We start from the raw sequence: 6,000 nt of genomic DNA, 5'->3' as shown, positions 1-6,000 counted from the left end.
ACTAATCCACCCAAAGGTTCAGTTCAGATACCAGCCCCTCTGAGAAGCTTCCCGTTTCTCTTCCCATCTGGATTCAAGATCCCCATTAGTGCTCTACACAGAACGCACCCGAAGACCATGAGTGTGTGCTTAAATATCTTACTTTCTGTAGGTTTACTGTAGCAAACACGCTTCAGTGAGTTTTAAGAGGATCGTGCTACTGGAGACAAAGGTTGGTGGCCATGGTTCAGGCATTGTAACCCTGCTCCCCAGTCTTCCATCTCTCTTTAGCTGAGAGTAACTGGAACTGCCTGAGAACCTGACTAGAACCTCTGTCCTGCCACCTTACCTGTAGCTCCAGTCCCACGAGTGTACTGGGGTTGCCCTGGAACGCGGCAAGGCAGGATTTCTATTCTCAAAGGTCTGACTCGGAGTAGCTATGAGCCCGGAGTTTGTTTTTAGCCCCTGAGATGATTCTGAGAACCTCCAGGAAGAGAGTGACTCCAAAATAGCACGGAAAGAAGAACTGGTTTCATTAGATTCTCTTTATTGGAAAATATGAAACAAAATTCGTAATCAATAATGGAATGGAGCACAGGAGAATTTTATGAGACCGAGTAAAGGATATGCAAAGTCAAAAGCACCGTCAGGATGTACCAGGGAACGCACACCAGAAGGAAAGCTATTCGTGACGGGGTGGGAGGGGGAGGGGTGCGGGGAGGAGTCATTAGAGAAAAGAATACAAGTCACTTGTAGAAAGAAGCTCACACCATGAGGCAGAGAGAAGACACAGAGACGGAGCCTCACAGGGGGAAAAAGAAGTAGAACGGAGGTGGGGAGGGGGTGGGAACCAGGTACACAGGAAGATAGAGATAGTCAGAGATCTCTGGCTGCTTTGTTCCCCAAACTAGAAATCTCGGTGACTTCTCACCCCTCGCCCACACACCCTTCTCAGTTCCACCCCTGGGATGTCTTTGGGATGTGGCCTTCTTCTCCGCTTCCGCTGATCCAGGCTTTCCACAACTCCGAACTGAAATGATGAAAATGTGCCTCACGGGCTGCTGTCTCCAGCATGGTCTTCTTCAGCCTGCCCCCATTCCAGGTGGTCATTGAACTCCTCCATCCTTTGGATTGCAAGGGATGGGGCTTTTCTATCTGCAGGCCCGTTTTCTTCTGCCATTTCTTGCCGGCCTCCAGCAGTCTTATTTCTCCTGCCAGTGTGTCCGGCCTTTGTTCCTGGGAATTCCTAGTCTTTTCCGCTGTTTGGCAGGCTCCCACACGAAAGCCTTCAAAACCCCTGTCAAAAAGTATCTCAGGGCAAGGGAGATGGCTTTCAGGATAAAGGTACTGTATGGGCCAACCACATAAAGGGGAAAGGAGAAAATCAAACATCTACTTGTGTTCTGTGGCAGGTAGATAGTCTCCCAACATATCACAGGCACATACACACACACACACACACACACACACACACACACACACACACACACACCCCTACCTATACCACCACCACCACTGATGATAATAATAATAATAATAATAATAATAATAATAATAATAATAATAATACATGTCTCAGTACTGTCTTTTCATCAATTCCCAGTGGTTTACAGAGGCTCCTACAAGGGACAGTCCCCATTGCAGAGTCAATGGGCAGACAAAAGAGCAATTTCTTTCCTTTCCACATTGATCCAAAAAAAAAAACTCAACTAAAAGCAACACTAGGCTGGTGTAAGGAAGTCTGTGTCTCCCTCCCCCGCCCCCCACGGGAATCTGAGCCACAAGACAAGAGCCCCAGAGGGCAAGAGGAGAGAATTGCCTTCTGAAAGTTGTCCTCTGACTCCACATGCAGACTGAAACTCAGTGTTCTGTCCGCTGAACAACACCGTTCCACAAAAATTATAGACCAAAAAAAAAAAAAAAAAAATCTTATGTTTAAAATGAGAGAAAAAATAGTGTGAAATAGGTCATTTTCCCTGACCAGAGCCTATCAGTCTCCAAGAATGTTTTGGAAAAAAAAAAAATCAGTATCCTACAGATGTTGGAACCAACTTTGATGCACGAAAAGCACACACAAAGAGCATAGTTCATTCCTCTGCAAAGTGATGGAGATAGAAACATTTTTGTTCCAGAGAGGAATACTAGTAACCTGGATGGAGGTATTGAACTTGGAAACCTCTTGTGGCTGAGCAGGATGTGAGGGCCTACTAAATGCTAGCTCTAGGACTCAGGAACCTTGGTGCTTCTGTCGGCTGAAAAATGATTTAAAGTCTTGAATTACATGGTAAGCATTTTCATTTTTGGTTGTGATTTCCACTTGATGGTATCAGATTGAAGTGGGCGGGGTGGACTGCTGTCAGTCCAAGGGAGAAAAGCTAGGCTGGGCATAACATTATGTAGGGTTCAAAAATCGACTGCAAGCCAACTTTTTCAAGTCCCCGCTCTTGTAAGCCAGCACTCAGTCTCTCCTAAGGTGAGATTTCAGAGGTGCATATGATGTTTGCCGTCTGGAGAGGAGTGTGCATGTCATCTAGAAACTGTGTAAGTGTGCACTCGAAGTTCTTTCCTGAAATGAACACAGAGAGCATTCTGGGGCAAAGGGGATCAGCTTCACTTGATAAGAATAGAAGGTCATTCCAGCTGGGAATGTGCTGACAGCCACTCTGCCCAGAGCCTCTCTCTCTCAAGAGGATTCCAGGGAAAGAAAAGGCTCCCTGTGCAGCCAGAACACTGAGAACTCCCTCAGAGTCTTCTGCTTCCATGGTGTCTGCAGTTCCTGCAACCCTAAAGCCACGGATCTGTTCTTTCTTGCTGCACGTCAGCCTTTCTCCATAGCTCGCATGGCTCCAGTGTCAGTAGCCACAGAACTTCGGAGTCACCAGACATCCTCAAAGCCATTTCAGTGTTTTCCACACCATTTTCTTTTAAACTGAAGGTCTTGGACCAGCTCTCTGTTTCCCCCTCTCTGGCTGGAAAATGAAGCACAGATCTTGTTGATACTTCAAACAGGCCAGAGCCAATTTTTGATTCGTGTGCTACTATTACCTTTTTAAAAACTCTCTCTCTCTCTCTCTCTCTCTCTCTCTCTCTCTCTCTCTCTCTCTCTCTGTGTGTGTGTGTGTGTGTGTGTGTGTGTATGTGTTTACCTCTGACGTTGTTCTTCAGGAGCCATCCACTTGTCTTTTTTTGTTGTTGTTTTGAGACAGGTCTCCCCTTGGTGTTCAGTAGACTTGGCTTGTTTTCCAACAAGGCATACCATTTTCTTTGGCTTTCTACTGCTGAGATCACACACACACACATGTCATCATGCTCTGCTTTTTATGTAAGTCCCCACACTTACATGAAAGAGGTATCAGAGCCAGGCAGTGGTGGCACATGCCTTTAATCCCAGTTCTTGGGAGGCAAAGGCAGGCAGATTTCTGAGTTCAAGGCCAGCCTGGTCTACAAAGTGAGTTCCAGCACAACCAGGGCTATATAGAAAAACCCTGTCTCAAAAAAACCAGAGAGAGAGAGAGAGAGAGAGAGAGAGAGAGAAAGAGAGAGAGAGAGAGAAAGGGGTGTAGGAAGAACAGCTCATCAGGTATTTTAGGGGAGGAGAGCCCTATCATGGTGAAATACATCTCCTCCTATGGAAAGAAAATGTTTCAGCCTCACTCAGGAGTTGTGAAATGCTTCAGATCTGTGGAAGGATGTGAAGGCATCATACAGCTTTAAGGGAGCATGAAAAGGTTTGAGAAGTCATAGAATCAAACTCAATTTAGTAAGACCATAGTCTAGAGTTTTCACCTGCAGTGGTGCAGCCAGAAATAAAGACTGGGGATGAGCCTAGATCTTTGCTTTGTTGTCATAGAACCGTCATTTCCAAATGAATATTTCATTCTACTTCTAAATATGTGTATGCCAACGAATCAAACTGAAGTACATTAACATCCCAATTTTGCCCTTTCATTGGTGTTTGACCTTGAGTAATTTACTTGAACACCCTCATCTTCTCATCTGTAAATGGTGATAATGGAAAGTATCTTGTGAGGTGTCTTACAATGAAATATTAGCAGATCGCTCCACTCTTTTCATTGCCATGAAGCTGCTTGCTCCCCAGCTTCATGCTGAAAACACACTGCTTGCCTGCCTACCCCGCCTTTCTCTTCACATCCAATAGGCATTCTTCAGGTTGTAGTCAGAAACTCAAGCACCAGCCTGAAAATAACTTAAGTACCTTGCACTGAGGTATGCATGTGCAAGCCTGATTTGTCTGTTCCAGCAGTTGGAATAAAAATTAAAGGACGGTGCATGCCTTATACAAATTAGTGTCTTAGTCGGTTGTACCCCACTATGGCCATTTTTCACTGTTGAATAGTGTAAATGAGCTAAATGAAGAGACAAGTCAATGAACTATACACTGTGTCATCTCGTAGGCAACTGTCCAGATCTGTAAGGAAAATGTCTAGTACCTGCTTAGTTTAGATGTTTTGCATCAAATTTGTAAGTGAAATACAGGAATTCTGTTGGAATGTAGAATCTTGTTGGAGATATCCTAATGAAGTTTTTTTAGTGGACGATTTTGCAAGACAGCATACATAGTAACAGCCAGCTACGGGAAGTGATATGAGAACATGAGTTCCAGAAGAGTTTCCAGGCTTATAAGGAAAGTAAAAATAAAAGTGAACGTTGGGAAGACTGAAATAATTTTCTCTCCATAGGCTTTGTTCTGTTGATTTTTGAGCATGACAAAAGCAAAGATGCTTGTAAAATAGAACACCTTTGTCCTTGTTGATATGAGCAGGGCACTGGATTCGCGACAACATACAGAAACCACATAGAGCAACAACTAACTAGTACTTTAGGAAAGCTGAAATCCCAACAGTCAAAAGTCAAAGTCCAAGACAGCACAAAAGAGTCCAAGTTCTAGTTGATATGGCTGATTTTAAACATTATACATCTTTACTAATTTTAAAAAGATCATAGCTTATTCTAAACCTTCAAAGTAGTAGAAAGAGGCTATTAGAGCTTAGTTATGTTATAACTGCTCTTCTTTGATACATTTTATATGTTAGTAGTCCTGACATCATGATCAAAATCCTTTCTCATACCACTGTAGTCATTGGGAAGACAGCTAATCAACCAGCAATCATTTTTACTTTCTTTATCCTTGGGTTTAATTACAGTTAAATATGTAAGTAAGATATTCAATATTGGGAACAAATGAAGTCCTGAGTGGCTGTGTGTTGTTGATATGGACACAGCCATTTAAAAACCAAATTCTCAGACCCATATGAGTGGCAAAGCCTTGTCTAGGTTAGGGTCAAAGGGATGGCAAAGCCTTCCCCTAGTCTGAGTGCAGAAAATGCCCACTTGGCATATTTACGGTCTGAAGAGGGCTCCCTGACAGAGACCACTCCTACTGAGATTAGCTAAGCCTATCACCTTGTTCAGCTGTATACCACAAACCCTGCCTCCTTAATTGTAGGTAGGAGTGCTGTATGCAATAATCCCCAATACCCCCTGGCTAAACTGTACATAGTAAACATACCGAGTATCCGGGGTGCTGTGGTTCATCAGAGCGCCTGGACCATCCGATCCCAGCTTTTCTGTGTCCCTATGTTTGTCCTTCATCCATCACCACCCTAGTTAGATAATCCCTTAAACCATGCGGAGTGAGGCAATTTAGACTTGGAAAGAAGGTTTAATTAGTAAAGTGCTTGTTAAGTAGGGTGTGGCAGTGCACACCTGTAATCCCAACCCCAGAGAAGCAGAAAGGTGACTACCCATGGAGCCTCACAGCAAAGCAACTGTGATGAACCCAGGAGCTCCAGGTTCAGAGAAAGACTCTGTCTTACAAAATAATGGGGAACGATAGAGGAAGATAGTCTTAACACTGACCTCTGGCTTCCAAACTCACTTGACTATGTACACACATGAAATAAAAATAAAGAAAACACTTGGTGAGTGTTAGTGAATAAATGAATTACTGAGCTGGGCAGAGGTTCCTCATGCCCAATGCATATTGGGATTCAATACTTG

General features: G+C 43.8%; 1 protein-coding gene across 2 annotated transcripts in view; it reads left to right on the top strand.

Annotated features, from left to right (window-relative positions):
• Positions 1-6,000, top strand: part of Stat4 (signal transducer and activator of transcription 4) — a 114,404-nt gene that overhangs the window by 2,929 nt on the left and 105,475 nt on the right. The gene's annotated exons all lie outside the window — the stretch shown is intronic.

This window comes from Mastomys coucha, unplaced genomic scaffold, assembly GCF_008632895.1.
Source record: "Mastomys coucha isolate ucsf_1 unplaced genomic scaffold, UCSF_Mcou_1 pScaffold14, whole genome shotgun sequence".
Classification (NCBI taxonomy): domain Eukaryota; kingdom Metazoa; phylum Chordata; class Mammalia; order Rodentia; family Muridae; genus Mastomys; species Mastomys coucha.
Note: the sequence above shows the minus strand (reverse complement) of the source record. Positions and strands in the feature narration are given on the sequence as shown.